Source organism: Canis lupus, chromosome 3 (assembly GCF_011100685.1).
Source record: "Canis lupus familiaris isolate Mischka breed German Shepherd chromosome 3, alternate assembly UU_Cfam_GSD_1.0, whole genome shotgun sequence".
NCBI classification, from domain to species: domain Eukaryota; kingdom Metazoa; phylum Chordata; class Mammalia; order Carnivora; family Canidae; genus Canis; species Canis lupus.
In genome coordinates this window covers 5,740,128-5,761,593 of record NC_049224.1, presented here as the reverse complement: position 1 = coordinate 5,761,593, position 21,466 = coordinate 5,740,128, and the positions used below count along the sequence as shown (strand labels likewise).

At 34.8% G+C, this 21,466-nt stretch overlaps 1 long non-coding RNA gene across 1 annotated transcript in view; it reads right to left on the bottom strand.

The window, feature by feature from the left end:
* Window positions 1–21,466, bottom strand: part of LOC102156808 — a 59,326-nt gene that overhangs the window by 27,823 nt on the left and 10,037 nt on the right. Inside the window, exon 2 of the long non-coding RNA XR_005356577.1 lies at window positions 973–1,100. This is a non-coding gene — a long non-coding RNA (uncharacterized LOC102156808). The remainder of the gene's footprint in view (window positions 1–972; window positions 1,101–21,466) is intronic.

Below are 21,466 nucleotides of genomic sequence, written 5' to 3'. Positions count from 1 at the left end.
AAAAATAGTCATGGGGATGAGATGTATAGCATGGTGACTATAGTTGATAACATTGTATTGAATATTTGAAGTTGCTAAGAGAGTAGATCTTAGAAGTTCTCATCACAGAAAAAGAAAATTGTAACCGTGTATGGCGACAGATGTTAACTAGACTTGTGATTGAGATAATTTTACAATAGATACAGAGTACATCGTGTTGTACACCTGAAACTAATATATGTCAATTATACCTCAATAAAAAAAAATACATAAGTAAACCCCAGCCCTTCCTCCTTGCTTTCCCCAAACCCAAAGACTGTTAGCGCCTTTCATCCCAAAGCCCAAGTCAGGGATCTTAGTCATCTCCTTGGTTCTTCTCTTTTTTCATCCTCTAGCTTTGTCAGGATATGCTAGATTATATTACAGTATAGCAAACACCACCACCACACCAACCCTCCGTGGCTTAACACAATGAAGTTTATTTTTCACTCTGATTATTGAGCCAGAGATGGGGCTCTATCCACTTTGTCACACTGACTCCAGGTCACAGGCGGATGGAGCAGCCACCATCTAGAACATTCTTGGTTACCAGAACAGAGAGAAGAGAGCTCTAAGGGTTTCATCCTGGTCGTTTGGTGCGCAGCCCAGAAGCAGCACACATAACCTCTATCAGAGCTAATCACTGGCCCATCACCCAACCACAGGAGGCCAGGAAAAGCGACACCAGCTTGTGCCCAGAAGGCAGAGAGTCAAAAAATTAATAAACGGCATTAATGACTACCACACTGTCCTAGGAGGGACTCCCTAGAAGCAGGCCCTCAGATGAGGTTACATGTGAAAATGATTTGCTAGGAAATGCTACCAGGAATAAACAGCAAGAGAGTGGGGAGAGAAACAGGGAAGAGGAAGCCATGCAAACATTCAACATCAAACAAAACCCCATGGGGGACAAGTTAGGCTCAACGCTCTGGAAGATTCTGGAGACAGTCATACCTCAGAGCAGCCTGGACCAGGGGCAAGAAGCTGGAGTAGTGATGCCTCGACACCAGGAGCCGTTTGCTTGGGCTTCTCCCAGGGAGATGTCAATCCCAGTTATCTAGGGCTCTTCTTGCAGGTGTTGGCTGTTAGAAGTGAAAGCACAGCGTGAAAATGGTAAAGAGCCCTGAAAACATACAGGTGGAACACTGATATCATGTGCTACACTCATACACCAAACCAAAAAAAGAAAGAAAAAGAAAGAAAGAAAGAAAGAAAGAAAGAAAGAAAGAAAGAAAGAAAGAAAGAAAGAAAGAAAATTGAAAATTGTCAGAAGACTATTTCATTTTAAAACACATTTTTAGACTTCTGACTCAATACCACCTTTTTTGTTCTCCTTCCACCATTTTTAGGTTTATAATTCAAGTCAGAGTTCAATTATAAAAAATAATCGCAGCCCATTAATTTACTAATTTTGAATTAATTTTCTGCTTAATTTGTTTCAATTTTCATTGTCCTGCAGATAATTCAAATCTTAGACTGAGAACCTTCACTGAAAACAAGTTAATATTTAATATAGTATTTTGCATGTATTCAGTTAATAGCTAGAAGGGTAATGACAAAGATAAACTTTTCTTTTCAGTCTACAGAATGTGTCAGGCAAACCTATCACTGCCCCTGGAGTTAAGATGGAAGAAAATCATACTCTATATTGTCTTCTTTTGAGACTTCAGAAGGAGATTCATAATACAGCCCAACGAAATCATATTTTTTTCTTTAAATGAGTTTAGATATACTTGAATTGTAATAATGATAAATATAAGTGTTGATTCTGTTTTGACAGGTCAATGTCACCTACAATGAATATTATGAATTAGTAGCAAGGTTTCTTCATTATTGCTGAGTCTATATCCCTTTAATAAGTGCATGTCAAAACAGTTAAGGAAGGTGTCACCCAGCAAAACTCTAATCTCAAATGATTTCACTCTACACACTTAACACACTTAACTTTAAGGCTTACTATACTGCCATCAATAAGTTTAAAATAAATTCCATGGTCATATGCTATAAAGAAATGATTTATAACCTGAAGCATGAAAAGCAATAATACTGAAATAAAGTCACTCTACGTTGACTATTTGAAATGAGACTCTAGCTACAAAGTAAACTTAGTTGTCAAAAGAATGACGTCATTTTAAAGGCCTCGAAGATCAGATACCTGGGTGGATATCAAGTAAAATTCTTTTATTTAAACTGAGAGCATAAGTGCCACAGACAAGTATCTTTCTCTTACTGAATGTAGGAATGATAACTACAAAGATTAATTGATTTGAAGAAAGAAACAAAGTGACAAGGATAAATCCACCCGATATAATTAATATTATTGATTTACAAAAGTAAATTAAGAAGATATAATCTGGCAGGTGAAGATACACTCAGTATCCCTTCAGATGTCTACAACTTAGTTAAGAAAGAGTCAAAGATATGCATGAGACGATTGCTTTAAATACATTCATAAAATTGGTAGATTACTCAGGTACATAGAGGATGATTATCTAGATTGGTAAGGAATTTGAGATTATACTAAATAAAGCCTCTACTCAGTCTTTCCAAGAAAATGGTCCACAGATATCTTAACGTTTTGCTTTGTTAAGGAAAGATACTACTGGATTTATAGATAGAATAACTGATTCTTTGGATTTCTCCTGCAATGAAAGTTAAAAAAAAAAAAAAAAATAGCTTCTGGGAAGTGAGGCTAATTCATGAGTTTGAGCTAAATGACATAAAATAGAAACTATAAAAATATTTAAAGACAAAAATAGGGTAAAATATACCCAAAATACCATAGGTTATTTTTTCAAACATTTAATAAATCTTATCTGAGCTCCTACAATGCACTTGGCCTCGTACAAAACCCTCAGAATTGAGCAGGGAGCACCATTCTTCTCACCTGCATAAATCCTATATTCATGTATGTTTATGAGGGATAATTCAATAAAAGATAATTACAGAATGCTTAAAGAGTACTGTACATGATATAAGAATTTTTTCCCCAGAGTCCTTCTAACCCATCCCAGTATGTTTTCTCTGCATTAACAAATCCAGTACCAAGACTCTACGACATCAAAAAAAAAAATGTCCCACAGGGATTCACATGGACAATTCTTCTCTTCTTCCATTAGAGTAGAAGTCAAAGAAATGAAAACAAAGGCAGACCACCTTCTTCCAAACTCTCCCTTATTTATCTCCTTGAGAGAGCCATCTACACCAGAAAGGGTTTTCACCCCTGTTTTGAAAGAGTTAATGAACATCATGTAGTGTTTAACTTACTGCTTAGCTACAGGAGAAATGAGAGCCTCTTGACATATTGTCCAGTAAGGGTTTTCAAAGAACCCTGGTTGAAAGCTGCTCTAGTAAAATAAAGCACCATATTGGTATAGACGGGTACGCTCAGCTTTCCTGAGTTCTGTGCTTAAAAGGCTGATCATAATTTTGTTACCTGACTTTCCCAGGCTGAAGCCTACAACATGCTTTTTCATCAGCAACCCGGGGTGTCTCCGACGTAGACAGCTCCCACCACGGCTGACTTTACCTCACGTTGATGTTAGAGGGAAACACAAACCCTGTTGGCAAGAGTGGTCCTTGTACACAACTTCCTCAATACAGTTGGGGCCAGTATCACTTTAAGAAAAGTTGCTATTAGTTGTGACAGATCAAAAGGCCACCAGAACCGCTTGATAGAATGTGTGGGGTGCAAAAGCCTCAGGTTCAGCAACTAAAACTTTCTTTTATGATGATGACACGACACACTTATTTTTCAAGCCTGTGCTTCCTACCTTGACAGTCTGCTGATAAAAGCGAGATATGAATTATGACTTTGGTAGCTTCCCATTAAGACTTCTATTCCCTTTAAGCAACAGAGTCCAGCAAAGCAACTGAGTCAACATAACACTTAGACATTTTAGCATTTTCAAAGGCCACAGCTGGGTTTAAATGCCAGAGCAAGAAACAAATTCTCAGATCTAGCTCCTCTTGTCTGATGTTGTGAAATGTAATCTGATTCTATTTTCAAAAGTATCCTTTAGGCTCTTCCACTCCTTAGTCTAGCCACTAGGAAAATAACATCAACATTTCTACAATAGATTTAAATGATCTATTAAATAAAATGAATTCAACCTCCAACTTGTTCTATGTATCTTCAATGTGATTGTATGGAGTCATGATTACTCTCTTTTCTGTTAAGTTGTTAAGTGCTTTTTTTTTGGCCTTTTGTTTTTTGTTTTGTTTTGTTTTGTTTTAGTAGATACCATGCCTAGCATGGAGTGGCCCATGGCCCTGAGATCAAGACCCAAGCTGAGATGACAGGTCTTAACCAACTGAGCCACCCCAGGCACCCTTCTGCTAAATTATTTTATTTTTCTAAAGATTTTATTTATTTATTCATGAGAGACAGAGAGAGAGAGGCAGAGACACAGGCAGAGGGAGAAGCAGGCTCCCTATGGGAAGCCTGATGTGGGACTCAATTCTGGGACCCTGGGGTCATGCCCTGAGCCAAAGGCAGAGGCTCAACCACTGAGCCACCCAGGCGTCCCATGTTAAATGATTTCAAAAGTCAATTTGGCGATATACTGACCATGCCACAAAGTGAATATATATAATCAATATGATGAACTTAGTATGATTTAGAAAAAGTAAAATGATATACATTTACTTTTTTAAAAAAATTAATGTTTGATTAATGAATGGTATAGTTTGTTTTTTTGCCTTTTACCAAACCCCCAATTTTTGCCAATTCCTCACCCCCAGCCCCTGGCAACCACTTTTCCACTCTGTTTCTATGAGTTTGACTTTTTTTTTTTTTTTTTAAGACTCCACACATAAGTGATACCATGCAGTGTTTGCTTTTCTCTTGACTGGTTTATTTCACTTGGCATAATGCCCCCCAGATTCATTTGTGTTGTTGTTGCAAATGGCAGAATTCCTTCTTTCTAGTGACTGAATCATATTCCGTGTGTGTGTATGTGAATATAGTGTGTGTGTGTATATATGTGTGTATATATATGCAACAATGTTTTTAATCCATTCATCCTTGATGGATACCTAGGTTTCCATATTTTGGCTATTGTGAAAATGCTGAAATGAATACGAGAATGCAGATCTGTCTCTGATATATTTCCTATATATCTTTCGAATGGATATCCAGAAGTGGGGTGGTTGGATCATAGGGCAGTTATATTTCTATTTTTTTGAGGAATCTCCATACTGTTTCCATAGTGGCTACACCAATTTACATTTCCACCAATAATCCACAAGGGCTCTCATTCATCTACTTCCTCACCAACACGTCTCTCTTGTCTTCTTGATGAGCACCATCCTAATAGGTATGAGATGATACTCTGATGTGGTTTTGATTTGCATTTTTCTGATGATTAGTCATGTTGAGGACCTTTTACCCACTGGCCCTTCGTACTTCTTCTTTGGAGAAATGTTTAGTTAGCTCCTCTACCGATTTTTCAAATTTGATTGTTTGTTTTGTTTGTTTTCCTTTTCTTACTTTGTTACATCTCTGCCCTTATAAAATGAAGTCTAAGAAGGAAAGGTATGCAAATGACCACTTCACTAGCACACACTGATCACTTATTATATTTTGCTACACAAAACAGGGCCCTTTATGAGACAGAACTTTTTATTTATTTCTCATTATTATTATTACACTGATTGTCAAGAAAACAACATAAAAAATGACCACTTTTTTTTTCAAAGTATGAAGGCAGGATTTTATGTTCAGGAAGTGGAAGGAAGTGGAGTGAGCCTTACTCGGTCAAAAAATATTGGTACTCCTACCTTTTTTTTTTTCTTTTTTACTGTGAATTAAACGTATTTAAAATACCTGATGTCTGAGGTGACTCTGAGTGAGGCCACTTCAAAGAAGGGAATCCGAAAGGCCCCAAGTGAAAAATTTTAATAAGAGTGACATGAGCTCAACAGTTGGGTAGGCCTCACTCCAGCATTCAAGGCTCCTCACTCAGCATCAAAGATATTATTTGGGTAAGAATGATGTGCTCTCATGGACGCAAACCTAAAGAGCTTTATAGAAAGAGAACTGTAATGTCAGCTAGCTTCAATATGGAACACTTACTGTGACAGGAACACTGGGAAAAGTCTTTCTCCGACCCCAGAAGCTTGAAATGTTACTTAAGAATTGCATGTACCTAAGAATTAGCAAGAATAATGGTTTCTGTTGGTGGATAAGATCTCAGCGAGTGTGACTCTTTTTTTATTAGTCAGGATCTATAGAGATGCCTCTTCCATTTAGCAGTGTCTTGTGTGGGGAGCTGACTCCTAGCAGAAAAATCATGGGATCCTGACAGCAGCAAAGATAGAGGAGGAAAGAGTCATTTGATAGACTGGCCAGAAATTTCAATTCCCTCTCTGTGAATCAGTAATTATCTGACTACTTCAACAATGTTATCACATCTGAAATTCTTCATCTTGTTATTAGAAGTAAACTCCACACAGGACAAAAATATTTAGGAGACTTGGAATCATTACAACTAGGACAATAAAAAAATAGAATATTATTGGATCATGTAAAGGAGAGTGTGTTAAATGCTTCTATGTGTGTATGTGTGTGTGTATTCAAAGCAAGTATTTTTTTTCCAGTAATCTTTTGAGCACTATTTCTTTTAAGGATTTTATTTATTTGAGAGAGAGAGAGAACGAGAAAGCAAGAGCAGAGTGAGAGGCAGAGGGAGAAGCAGGAGAGCAGAGAGCCTGATGAGGGGTTCTCAGATCATGACCTGAGCTGAAAGCAGACGCTTACCCAACTGAGCCATCTAGGTGGCCCCCTTTGAGCACTTTTAACCAAATAGGACTTCTATACGTATTGGTGAGATTTTATTGAATATCATATTTTCTTGAATAATTCCAAGTATAAATTTGATTTTTTTAGCCAACTATTTTGAAAAACTATGTTCACGTATCATGTCTCACATCCAATACATTCCCATTTTTTCCTTATATTTTGAAAAATTAGTGAAAACATGCTAGTTTTTCTGTAATTGCTTATGTGCAATGCATTTACATAATGTATGATGCAGTTTGATTTTTATTTTAATTCTCAAACAAACCTATAAATGTCTCAAAAGTCATCCCAATTCACACTCTTGCAGTTCTGACATAAATCCACTTTACCCTGCCAGCTTGGACACTGGTATGTGGAATAAATAAAATTTATATGTAGATTATTATTTGTGCATTACTAACTACTCATTATGAATAAGAATTTGATGTTATACTAGAAGTATATCCTAATTTTAAATTAAGAATTGTTTTAATATCAGTTATTTTTACTTTTTATTGTGGGGAATAAATTTTATATAATAGTAAAAAATTCCAAAATAGAACAATATTGACAAGCAAAAGTTGTACTGGTTTTATATAATTACTTGTTCCAGATTTTCAAAGAAACATTAATCACTCAGAGAAGAGAGAGTTCAATAAGGCCAACTACTATTATTATGGAATAATTTACCTAGATTGATTAGTTTCTTTTAAATAAAATTGTTGAACAAGTTGCAATAATTTGTTCATTCATTTTATTAGTGACAAATTTTCTAATATGTTGTCAAAACATTAAAATGAAATTTATCTGAAAATATAAATACCACATATATTAACTATGTATTCTATATAACTAATTAAAGAGACAAGATTATTAAATACATTTTTAATGAAATTTATTTCATAATACAGTTTCACTAATTTGGAAGTCATTTCTATCATTTAAATTACAAAATTAACTCCCTATTTCAACTTGGCAACATAGTTTCATATATTTTTCATATACAATCTTGACTCTTCTGGGGAAACAAAAGAAAAAAATGAAATAACATAAACATGTCAAATTGGGTAAGTTCCAAACTGGATTTGAAATAGTGATTAATTCATCTATTTCATTCTGGGATCAGATCTTTACACTAACCAGAAATGAGAGGTTTAGGCTTAATGATGTATTAAAGTGAGAGGGAGGCAATAGTCCCTTTAGGAAAGGTCTCATAGTTGAATATATGATCACATTACAACAAATATATATTTTCCTCTCATTTACTATTGCAGATTAATTCACTACGAATTGAGGTTTGTTTAAATGATTTGAACCCTTATTCCCTGTTCCATAGAATATTTTACCATAAGTCTAGGCAGTTAGTGATGGTACATATTTGTATTAGTTATGGCATACTTTTAAATTAATTCCTTATTTTGAATTCCAGTACCAAGGGTACTTTTTTTTTTCTAAAGTCATTGGAATATAATTAGCATATTTATTAACATGATCCCCTGTTAGCTTCTCTAATAATATTTTATCCTAATATTTGTTGCATTCCTCAGACAAATCTGAAGCTTTTTTTAAATGGTGATTTTAATTGTATTATAAAGACTAATATCTCCCAGGTTGGTTTCACTTTTTACGAATTCAATGTATAAGTAATTATGAAAAAGTTCATAACAGGTCATTCACCCTTTGAATTCTATCATCCTTTCTGTAGAAATTAGCATTAATTTGTTCAAATAAGGCTACTTACTGAATATCAAACCAAAAGTAGTCAAAGTAACAATGAAATTAACCAAAGAGATATGTGTGCATGTATACACATATTCTTTCTGACACAAATTCTTAAAATGAAGACATGAAATCAAGTTATTTTGGTCAAATGAACTTTAGGTTGAGTAAAAAACTGACTTTGTATTCTTCTCATATCCCTTCATGAACCATAAGGTACTCAAATTTAAGCTGAATTTATATAACCGTTGGTTTGATTAGTATTTAAAAAGTGAATAACTGAAATTTTGTAGAATTCCTGATTTATTCTAAATTCTGTATAGAATTCTAGGTTTCTAAATAGGAAAACAGGTGAGAAGTTGGATATAGGGAAGCATTTTTTGGCTGCTATCTTACCAAATGGGAAAAAAGTGGGTTTTTTGGTAATATGATTTTATAAATTCAGATTAAAATATTTTTCTGAAATATTTAGAGGATGAACATTTACATCAGTTCATTTATTGTTATTTTTTTGAAAAATTAGTGAAAACATGCTACATTTTCTGTAATTGCTTATGTACAATGCATTTGCATAATGCATTATACAGTTTGATTTTTAAAATTCTCAAATACAAATAATAATTGTAGTTTTCAATAGGGTATCTTAACTATAGAGGAGCATATATGAAAAACATAGTCTTTGACTTCAAGAGGCTTATCGCCTAAAGGGCAATCTGACATATGAAAGAATGTAATACAGAGTGACATATGCTCTGATAATAGAATATGGGAACACAGTATTTGAGTGAAGGTTAGAAAAGATTCTTTGGAGGGAGAAACATTTCATAGGAATATTAAATAAACACTAGGCACTATTCAGCCTTGAAAGGGTCATGAGACTCTTCAGACAAAGGAATGAGCATGTATGAAAAGAACAATAATACAGCCTGCCGCATTTTTGGGATAAAAAAATATATTGTCTTAACTCTGTGTGTGCCATTGTGTATCCATTTCTGTGTGTGTGTTTGTGTGTGTGTGTGTGTGTGTGTGTAACAGAGAGGGAGGGAATCACAGAAAACAAAGAATGTGATAGACCTAAAGATAGGTCTGAATGTCTGAATATAAAATCGAGGATAGGATTATGTTAGTTCCTTGATTACCATTCATGTAGGCAATCAGAATCCACAAAACATATATTAAACCATGTTTGTCCCACAGAAGGCAGTCAGTAATAACATTGATACTAGGTATTTTTATAATATTTGCAGTGACTCTATGCTTAGCTAATATGTCCGCCTAAGGAAGGCAAAGCTCAGAGAAGATTAATAATTTCCTCAAGAAGGACTAGATGAAATTAAACCAATACCAGCCTTTTTCCAAAGTCTATAATATTACATAATACCCAACTGCCTCTCAGAATTAAATGTGCCTTTGGAATATTCTCTGATAGAGAAGGGACTTAAGAATGATGAGACTAGGGCAGCCCGGGTGACTCAGAGGTTTGGTGCTGCCTTTGGCCCAGGGCCTGATCCTGGAGACCCAGGATCAAATCCCACGTTGGACTCCCTGCGTGGAGCCTGCTTCTCCCTCTGCCTGTGTCTCTGCCTCTCTCTCTCTGTGTCTCTCATGAATAAATAAATAAAATCTTAAAAAAAAAAAAAGAATGATGAGACTAAAAGTAGAAATACCAGTTATAGGCTCTTCCAGAATTCAAGAAAGAAACAATAGAGGATTAAATCATGTTAATGAGAATGGAGAGAAGTATATGGGGTCTAAACAAGTGTAGGAAATGAATATACGATGTTGGTCAGCAAGAACATATTAGACACTTCTTGTGCACCACGTCAAAATCCATCCTCCCTTACTTTTCATCCTAGCCATTACTTCACTACTATTATCAATGCAATCACCTGCTAACCTTTTGAAATGCATTTGGGCACACTGTTCTTTCTCTGCCTTACTTTATTATGTGTCCTCATCTATGAAATGGAATAAAAATTTGAGTAAATGGATGCAAATGGCCACTATCCTTGGCACACACTGACCACTGTCTTATAATTAGGGAAAGAGGAAAAAAGAACCTGAAAGAACATAGTGAGGCAGAACTTTTTTATTTTATAATCATTGCTAAATCCCCAAATGATGGGTATGTGTTAAAAGGACATAGGAGCCAAATTAAAGAGCACCCATTGGCCAAAGTGAAAAATTTGACCTAGAAAATAAATAAAGTGTTGGTTTAAAGCTCTAGGTGTAAAATAAATATCTAGCAGTCTATACTGATAGATAATTATACAGATAAATACAAGTATAAAGGAGAATAGACAAATATTCCATGCAGAAGACTTCCAAATAATATATGTAGATATTTTGCCCTCAATGAGGTCGGATGAAACTACCCACTCCTTGAATGCGGACTGCATATAGTGACATTTTCGCAAAGGTACAGTAGTAAAGAAGGTAAAAGAATAACTTTACATAAGAGGAACCAGATAAACAATATCTCAGCTAGTTGGTCCATGTTAATATGAAAATAACTCAAGTTGATAATGCGTGCTCTTGTGATAGGATGGGAATGATACTTTACCTCTAGTTTTCCTACTCAAGTAATAATCTTAATGTAATCATGATAAAAGTTCAGAAGAATCCCAACTGAAGGGTATTCTATGAGATATGTGACCAGTACTCTTCAAAACTGTTATGGATATCAAAATCAATGAGATTCTAAGAAACCATCAACCAAGAGAGCCTAAGAAGACATGACAGCTAAATATAAGGTGGTGTCTTCGATGAGATTTTAGAAGAGCAAAAGAAGGAGGAAAGAAAGGAAAAGCTAATAATACCTGAATAAAGTATGGGCTTTAGTTAAGAAAGTATCAATATTGGTTCATTAATTTTGACAAATGTACTATATTAGCATAAGCTGTTAATGGCAGAGAAAACTATAGGCTGGATATATATGGATTCTCCGTAATATATTTGTAAATTTTTTTGAAATCTAAAACTATTCTACAGTAAAAAGTTTATTTAAATGCTCCAAAGTTTTGCTTTGACATAGACGTTTCCTAAGAAAATGAAAATATGAAGCCACAGAGTGGGAAAACTATTTGTACACCATATACCCGCAAAGAATTTATATTCAAACAATTTAAAGAACTCTCAAGACTAAAGACTAAGAACAGAAACAACCCAGTTTTTTTTAAAAAAGGGAGGGGGGGGACTTTATCAAATAGGATATATATATGGCAACTAAACACATAAAAAGATATGTGACACCCTCAGTCGTGAGGAAAATGCAAAATTAAGCCACAGTGACATACCACTGTGTACCTGCTGGAATGGCTAACGTTGAACACAGCAAGACTACCAAAGAGTTGAGAGGAACTCTTATGCTGGACTGGTAGGAGGGCAACACAGCAAGCCCACCCTGGAAAACCATTAGGAAGTCTCTTAGAGAGTTAAACATGTGTCTACCATATGACCCAGTAATCACACTTCTGGGTATTGACAGTAGGGAAAGCAACAACACCACTATTAGTCACTACTAAAACTGAAAAACAACCCTACTGTCCTTCCATAGGTGAATGAACAAATTGTGCTACAACCATTTTACACAATAATACTGAGCAATAAAAATGGAATGACCTCTCAATACAGGCAATGACACACATGAATCTCAAAGGCACTATCCTAAGTGAAAGAAGCCTGTTTCAAAAATGTATATACTGGACTGACTCCATTCATATGTCATTCTCAAATAGAAATGGTAGCTCTGAAGAAGAAATCAGTAGTTGCAGGGAGACGGGCGTTGGGGGTAGTGAGATTCTCTAGAAATAGCAAGAAGTTCTTTGCACAGCAAGGACTTTTGTTATCTTGATTGTGATGATGGTATAAAAATCTGTACATATGTTAAGGTCACAGAATGTAAACCAAAATATGGTCAATAAAACATCCAGTGAAATAGACATTGAACAATTACAAGTGGGTTACTTGTTACAAAAGGGAAAGCAGACAGAGATTTGGAAATACCTAGTGACATTTAGTGCATTGTTTCCTACATTTAGTACCTTTGGTACAACACATAGCTTGGCTGCTTAGAAGATAGTTTGAGAGGTATCCCACTGTGGAACGAGTGGGAATTGTGCATATGAGTGCACGGGATATTTTCAGCCAAATGGAAAGATAATGAGAATTAAAACCAAGTGAAGGTTTAGAAAATTCAGAGCAAACTCGCATATCTGTAATATCAAGTAGAAGTGAGAGAGAGAGAGATAAGGCTGGAAGATGGGAAGCAGCCGATCTTCAAAGACCCTACAACCAAAAAAAAAAAAAAAAAAAAAATTGAAACTATTGGTGAGTAAATTTATTTTCTTAAGGGTTAACAAACTTTGACTACAATACATCTTACCCTGTGAAGACATTGCTTAAAGCAGCAATACCCACTGGGCTTAATTTATAAAGCAGTGAAGTGTTGCCAAGCTAGTTTTATACCAGTTTATATGAGAGGAAATAGATATATTTTTATTACCAACACTGTTACAGTGGCAACCATGCTCAGACCTAAATATTAATCACCAATATCACATATGCCATACATAATTATGCTCATAAATATCAAAATATGAATACATAAAATGTACAAATAGAAGTACATATATAATGTAAATTTTAAGAAACTGTGAAATCTTGTGGCTGTAATGAAGCTTAATGGTCATCTCTTCCAAACTAGAATACTGTTTCAAAGGATGAGTACATAAGATGATTTCAGAGGCATACAGAGGGATATTTAAAACTTTTAAGAGCTGTCAATGTATTTTGATATATAATAGAAAGAATAAACTATGACTAGTACATAAATAACCACATTTCAAGAATACGATCATTTATGTTGAAGCCAAGATTTTTTTTAAGTAAATAAAATTAAAGCTGATTTTCTTTAACAACGTTAATTTAATAACTGAATTCATTAGGCAATATAAAATGAATTAAAATTTTTCTTGTGACCTATAGAAGTGTGAGCATGAACTAGTTGTAATGTAATTGCTTATGCTGATGAAGACATACAAGGGATGTTACCATCACTACATTCATATATCTGCCTAATAAGGGAATAGATGTCATTTTGGCCTCAGTGTAGCAGTTGTCTCTCCCATTAGAAAGAGCCAAGGATAAGTAACATCCCTACCACTGCCCTCCATCTTCACCTCGTCCAGCTCCACAGCAATGAAAAAGAAAATAGCATTTCAGGAGACAGAAGTTACTCAGGGAAAGTGTAAAAGGTACAAGGCCATACAAATAGAGAAACACTTCCTCACTCAACAATTCATAATAAACCTACTCTTCCAAGTTCTCATCCTATTAATGTGAATCCATTTATTCCATGTAATTATATTTTTTTTCTTATTTATTACAACAAACCCCCTTTCCCACCCACCTCTAACTACTTAAACAGATGTATGTGTTGCCAAGGGAGAAGTCAAGCACATACTATGCTTATTATTCTGGTGGTCAGAATCACCAGAAAAATAAAATACCTAAGAAAATGCCTCATTATCCAGTTTTTTCTTTCCATATATGCCACAATTTACACTTCCAGAAATAATCCAGTCACAAAAGCCAGATTCCTAAAAAGCATACTTCCCATTTATCAACTTCAAATTTCTGTTGGTTTGATCTTGTAAATATCTCTTGTCTCAGTGCAGAGTATGATCACTTTTTTTTAGTTTCCTAAAACTGGATTTCTTGGTTTTAGTCTTGTTTATTAACAAATGTGGTCATAAAAAGTGAAAAGCTATCTTTAAACATTCACAAAATCCCATATTTCCTTGACTACTTAGAAAAGAACTTATTTGCTCCTTTATGTTAATTATTCTCTCTGCCTATTTCCTATGTGAGATTTTAGAAGAGTCAGAAGCACAGCAGAGGAAAGGGTGACAAAGGAACACAGTACAAAGAAGATGCTGATCATACCTCTTCTCTCTGTACTGAGTATTTCTAACCTAAGCAAGTCAGAAAGAGATACTGGGGGAGGCCAAAAAATTGCCTTTAAATGAAGTCATGACTTTCCCTTTTATATTTGATGAGGCATTCTAATAACTAAAATTTGATTATTTTTATGACAAATATTGACCAATTAAATTAGAATTATGTAGACCCTAAAGTAACTATGTTTACCCTTCAGGCCTCTTCTTAAAAAGGGATAATAAAATCTCAAATTACAAAATAGTAAAAATACACACTGCACAAAACTCCTGCCATTACACATGTCCACTACTCTTAACAGTCATTCTGGTAATAAAGATTGACATTGATTGCCATGCTCACTGACTCCCGAAAGGATTTCACCAATGACCAGTCAAATGGAACCATAAAGCTCCATATTAAGTATGTCTGGAAATCTGGTTTTACAATAATCTGACTTGAAAAAGAGACTCTAGACATGCATCAAGTAAACAAGAAGTCAATAATATGCCAAATCTTGTAGAATAAATATTTAGGTTTAAATGCTAAATCAGTCCACCTTATGATGGACATAATTATAGGCTAATAATTCTGGTTCTTTGTTATTTAAAAAACTCATATCAGTTGAACAATATTCATTTTTTTATCTACATTAAGATTTCTATGAACTCAGCACACATTTTAGAACACCAAACCCTCCTTATGTCCTCTACGTATTTTTCAAAATTTTCAATTCCAAATGTGAAGAAGCATGGACATTTACTTCCTTAAAAAAAAGTACTTCATTCACAGACTAAATCAAATTTAGATACATATAATTACCACATTTTTATAAAATAGAAAAGAAAAAGTGGGCCATGTAATGTCTGAATAGACCCTCCATGATTTACTAAATAAGTTTAATTCCTCTACACTTGGATGGGAGTATTTAGGAGGCTCTGCTATTGAATATTCATTCACGTAGCCTTGGAAAAGTCCGATGTCCTCTCTAAGTCTCAGTTCCCTCCATTTTAAAGTAAGGGAATTTAAATAGTTGATATTTATGTTAACACTAAAAATATCCATTAGAAAAAAAATAAAAAACAAAAATATCCATTAGTTCTATTTCTAAGTTGGAGACAAAGTATGTTAGGCTTCCTAGCAAGAAATTGTCGGTATCTGGGTCTATAATACGCCGTCCAACTTCTTACTCATAAGCTATGCTACTAAGAATAAGAAGTAACAAAACCATGCTACAGAGCAACACATAGCCTGTGCAAAGATCCTTAGTATGTTTGGGATGCATGTTTGGGAAACATGGATCTTTCTCACTGCATTTTGCCTAATGATACTGTCTTTTTTTAAACATAAACATAGTATTAATCACAGTGTGGAATACAGATTCTAGGGAAAGTCTGCTAGTTCTCTCCCGTGGATTCATATAAAGGATGTTCCTCTCATCCAAGTAATTCCGAAGGTGACAAATATTACAGATGCTGAATTTATGGGAGTGCTTGCTCCCTGTTTATTAACTCATCCATCTTGTGAGAAATAAAGGGACCAAACAGTGAGACAAGTGGGCTTTTCTTATCCTGTCAGCTCAATGATGTTTTAAAGTAATCAATATCTATAATTACTAAATCCTGCCAGGGAAATTTAACTCTTAACTGTCTCGTTGTTGCCTACCCAATTCCTAACATGATGGCACAGGTAAATCCAAAATTGATTAGCAAGAATACAGCTTCAATTATGACATTAAATTCTTTCACCAAATCCATGCTAATGTAGCCTACATCACATTTCATCTTACTAAGTGGTTGTGTAGCCAGGTGTTCTGAATCTGGGACCCTTGGCAAAAGGAGGTCCTTGTGTGCATTTAAATGTCCAGTCTTGATAACAGTATGCTGGAGGTCTTATGTACAAGTGATCTCACAATTTCCAAGTCTGGTAGACTCAAATCAGAACTCTAACAGACTTAAAGTATTTAGTTTCGGACCCTATTGGAGATAGGGGATTAAAATTATCTTCAATTTATTAAAAAGCAAAGGTGACCTGAATTTAAATTAAACAAATGTTTAAAATCCAACCCTCAAAGTAGAGCAAATTAACTCCCTGTTAGTAAAAATGCAAATAATAAATATGCAAGAATAAATCATGAAAGAGGAAATAAGCAAATAATGACAATCTCCAAAGACAAAAGCATGTCTTCACAAGGTCTTTTAAAAACAGTAACTCTTAGCAAGACTGATTAGAAAAAAAGAAAACATAATTCCCAGCATCAATATCAAAGACAAAAGTGAAGGTTCTACAGACACTGAAAAAATAAATAACATATATTATTAACATTTTTCCTCAAAAAATGAGACAACTGAGATAGACAAATTTATGTTAAAGCAAAACCATCAAACTGAAATAATAAGATATATAAAATATAATGCCCCCAAATTAAATAAATTTAATGTACAAATTTCAAAATTTTCCATTAAAAAAGTTTTAAATAACTGGTAGTACATTCTGACAAGTACACACAAGAAGAAATAACACTAACTTACAGGAACTCATTCAGATAATATAGAAGAAAGAATCTCATTTTACAAGACCATAAATCAAAATCTAAAAAAGTTAATTTGGAAAAAGATTATTATAGACCAATATCACTCATAAGCATACATCCAGAAATGCTTGAGAAAATACAATGTAAAATAATCCCACAATATATAAAAAGAATAATATGTCATGATCAAGCAGGGTTTGTTCCCAGATTTCAAGGTCAATTTAACATTTGAAAATAGGGTAGTATAATAAGCCATACTGAAAGAATGAAAGGGAAAACCATATTATCAACTCAATAGATTCAGAAAAAGCATGACTAAAGTCAAAACACTTCCATTAGAGAAAATAAATCCTTTTTTTGATTTGACAATAAAAGAGTTATACATAGAGTTACAATGTGACCCAGTTATATGTTCAAGAAAAGTGAAAATATATGTCAAGACAAACACTGGTAAACAATTGTTCCTAGCAGTATTATTCCTAGTCGGAAATATGTCTATCAGCACATGAATGGCCCCATTGTGATACATTGAATGAAATATTATTTGAATAAGAAGAAATGAAATATTAATCCATATTATACCCTGACATGATAAGTCAAAAATGCAATACAAAAAAAGCATATATTGTATGATTCATTTTATATGAAATTTCCAGACTGGGAAAAATCCAGAGATACAAAAACCTATTAGTGGTTGCCATATGTTGTGAGTAGGGGTGGGAGCAGGGATTAACTGTTTAAAGGGTATGGGATTCCTTTGGGGATGATAAAAGTGTTCTAACATTACATAGTGGTAATAGTTATGTAAGTCTATGAACATATTAATACCCACTGAACTGTATAGTTTGAAGTGTGAATTTTATATTCTGTGAGTTACATTCCAATAAAGCTGTTATTTTTTTGAAAATTGCATTTCTGTGTGCTAGCAATGAACAAGTGGAAACCAAAATTAAAAACAAAAACAAAAACACAATGCCATTGCAATTGCTCCAAGTGAAATGAAACATTTAGGTATTAATTGAAATGTATACAGTACCTGTTTAACAAAATGCTTAAAAAGGGAATTTTAGAAATATTCAAATAAATAGGGTGGCCATGTTCATGGATTGGAAGACTCAACGTAGTAAATATGTCATTTATTATCAAATTAATGTATCTGTACTACAACTGCAGCAAAGTTGGGGCAGGCACCTGGGTGGTACAGTCGGTTGAGCAACCAACTTGGTTTTGGCTCAGGTTGTGATCTCAGGATAGTGAGATCTTGAGCCCTGCATCAGGCTCCATGCTCACGGCGGAGTCTGCTTGAGATCCTCTCACCCTCTCCCCCTGCCCCGCCAGCCTGCACTCACTCTTGCACTCTCTCACTCTCAAATCAATAAATCTTTTATAAAAAAATGAAATGCTTTCTTGAGAAACAGACAAAATCGGGACGCCTGGGTGGCTCAGCTGTTGGGCGGCTGCCTTCAGCTCAGGTCACGATACCGGATCGAGTCCCGCATCAGGCTCCTGCAGGGAGCCTCCTTCTCCCTCTGCCTATGTCTCTGTCTCTCTCTCTGTGTCTCTCATGAATAAATAAAATAACTTAAAATAAATTAATGAATAAAATGAAATAATAAATAATAATAAATTAATGAATAAAATAAAATAATTTTTTAAAAGAGAGAGAAAAACAGACAAAACGAAGGAGAATAGTGCCCCTCAAAGATGTTTACATCATATTCTCAGAATTTGTGAATATGTTGGATTGCATGGCAGAGGGAATTAAAGTTATAGATATTATTAAGGTTGCTAATAGCTGACTTTGAGATGCAACTGCCACATGACCAATCAACTGCATACTTGGGTATTTATTCCAGAAAGAAGAAAAGTTATGTTTACACAAATACCTGTATACTAATGTTTATAATTGCTCCATTTGTAGTATTCCCAAACTGGAAACATTGTAGATGTCCTTAAACAGGTCAATAAACAAACTGTGGTAGACAGACATATAGATATAGATAGATATTATGGAATACTGCTGAGTAATACAAAGGAATTATGTAGATACACTGATATAAGCCAAGCATTACCTGAATCTTGAGAGAATTGTTCTGAAGAAAACAACAACAACAACAATAAGTCGTATTGAATGAGATTCCATCTAAATAGCATTCAAATTACAGAATTTAGATAAGAATGACAGATTAGTGATAGATTACAGATGGGGTGAATGGGAAAGTGATACTTATGTTTACACAAGGGATTTTTGTGGTTTTGGAAGTGTTCAGGATCATGACTACCCAAATGATAAATTGTACAGAGCATAACACACACACACACACACACGAGTATAATTAAAACCAATGAAAAGTGAATATGATCATTGGATTGTGCCAATAATTTGGTTATGATATTATAGTTTTATAAAATGTTACATTCAGGCAAAATTGGATGAAGTGTATAAGGTATCTCTTTGTATTATATTTTGCAACTGCATGTGAATCTACAATGACATCGATAAAAATTCAAAAAATTTACTAGACTCCATACTTAAAATCAGTATACTTTGCAGTAATATATGCATATGACAATTAAATATATTTTAAAAATTAAGTGAAGAACACATCCTGCAGATCTCTGACAGTCGTTTTTCCAGATTAATTTTCTTGATCATTTTAGTCTTATGTGATGTTCCAACATCTACATAGATGTTCATTTCTTCTTTTGGGACAATAACTGTTAATTCTAAATTATGTGATTGTTAAATTCTACCATAAATTATTCATCAGATTATTAAATGTGTCTTTTACATAGGCCAATTCCTCACATAGTTTTAGAGACTAAAGTTTGAAATCAAGGTATTGCCAGGGTTGATTCTTTCTGAGTCCTCTGAGGAAGACTCTCTTATTTGCCCTTCCCCTAGCTCCTGTTGATGGCCAAAAATCTTTGGTATTCCTTGCTTTGTAAATTCATCACTCCAATCCTGCCTCCATCTTCACAAGGCATTCTCCTTGTGTCTGTATCCAAATTTCTCACTTCTTAGAAGGACACCAGTCATTTTGGATGAGGACCCACCCTAATGGCCCCATTTTAATTTAATTAATTACATCTGCCAAATAAGGTCACATTCTGAGGTAATCAGGATTAGGACTTCAACACATGTTTTTAGGCAACACAAATCAACCCATGATAGTCTTCCTTCTGGTTTCCCAAAACTCATGTCTTTCCTACATGCAAAATAGATTCATCCATCCTAATGTCTCCCGTTCTATGATCAACCCTAAATCCAAATGTTAACCCATTCTATGATCAACCCTAAATCCAAAATCTCTTCTAAATATCATCGACTCAAAGTTCCAAATCTCATGATCTAATTCACCTTAGTTATAGGGGACACAGGGTGTGACTTATTCCAGAGTAAAATTCCTCTATGTTTGCAAATCTTTGAAACCAGACAAGTTATCTACTTTCTTTTTTTTTTTTAATTTTTATTTATTTATGATAGTCACAGAGAGAGAGAGAGAGAGAGAGAGGCAGAGACACAGGCAGAGGGAGAAGCAGGCTCCATACACCAGGAGCCCGACATGGGATTCGATCCCGGGCCTCCAGGATCGCGCCCTGGGCCAAAGGTAGGCGCCAAACTGCTGCGCCACCCAGGGATCCCAGTTATCTACTTTCTAAAATGCAATGGTAAAAAAGACAAAGGACGAATATTCTCATTCAAAAAACAAAAAAATTCTAAAAGGAACAAAAGGTAAAAGAGGCCAAAATTTCCCAGAAAGTCCAAAATCAAGCAGATCAAATTCCATTAGATTTCAAGGCCTGAGAATAATTTTCTATAGTCTGATGCTCTGTCCTCTGAGCCTACAGCGTGGCCTCAATCCCTCAGTCCTGGGCATTGGCTTCACCCTCTAGAAGCCAGGAGATACAGTGGGCCTAGGTCTCTGTTCCAAGGCTCTGCCTGGGGAGTCACTCTTCCTCCATTTTGCCAAGTCTCTGTTCTTTACAGTCCAGGATGGCAGGGTTGATGCTGGTATAACATTTTCAATAACCTTGTGAGTCATCTGTGGGATGTCAAAGGAATTCACACTACTAGATACAAGTGTTCTCTATAGATCCTTCCTGGAAAACCGTAGCTCTATTCCTGGCTTTTGCTGAAAAGGTTTTTGGATCTACGAATCCCACCTAAGCTCTTTAACAAATCGTTGTTCAGTTGTACCCTTGGCCCTGTGTCCAGAGCAAGCTACGTAGATAGGCTAAAAATTCTCCTAATCATTAAGTGATCGTTCTTTAGCTTACCAATTCCTTCTTTGGTTTTTTAGTTTATCTCTTTTTTCTTGCATTTTACTATGGGCAGGACCAAAAAAAAACAAGTTGTACCTTCCACACTTCGCTTGGAAATCTCAACTACATATCCAAGTACTTCACTTAAAAGTTCTACTTTCTACCAATGAACACCAGAACACACAAGTCAAGTCTCTGCCACTTTATAACAA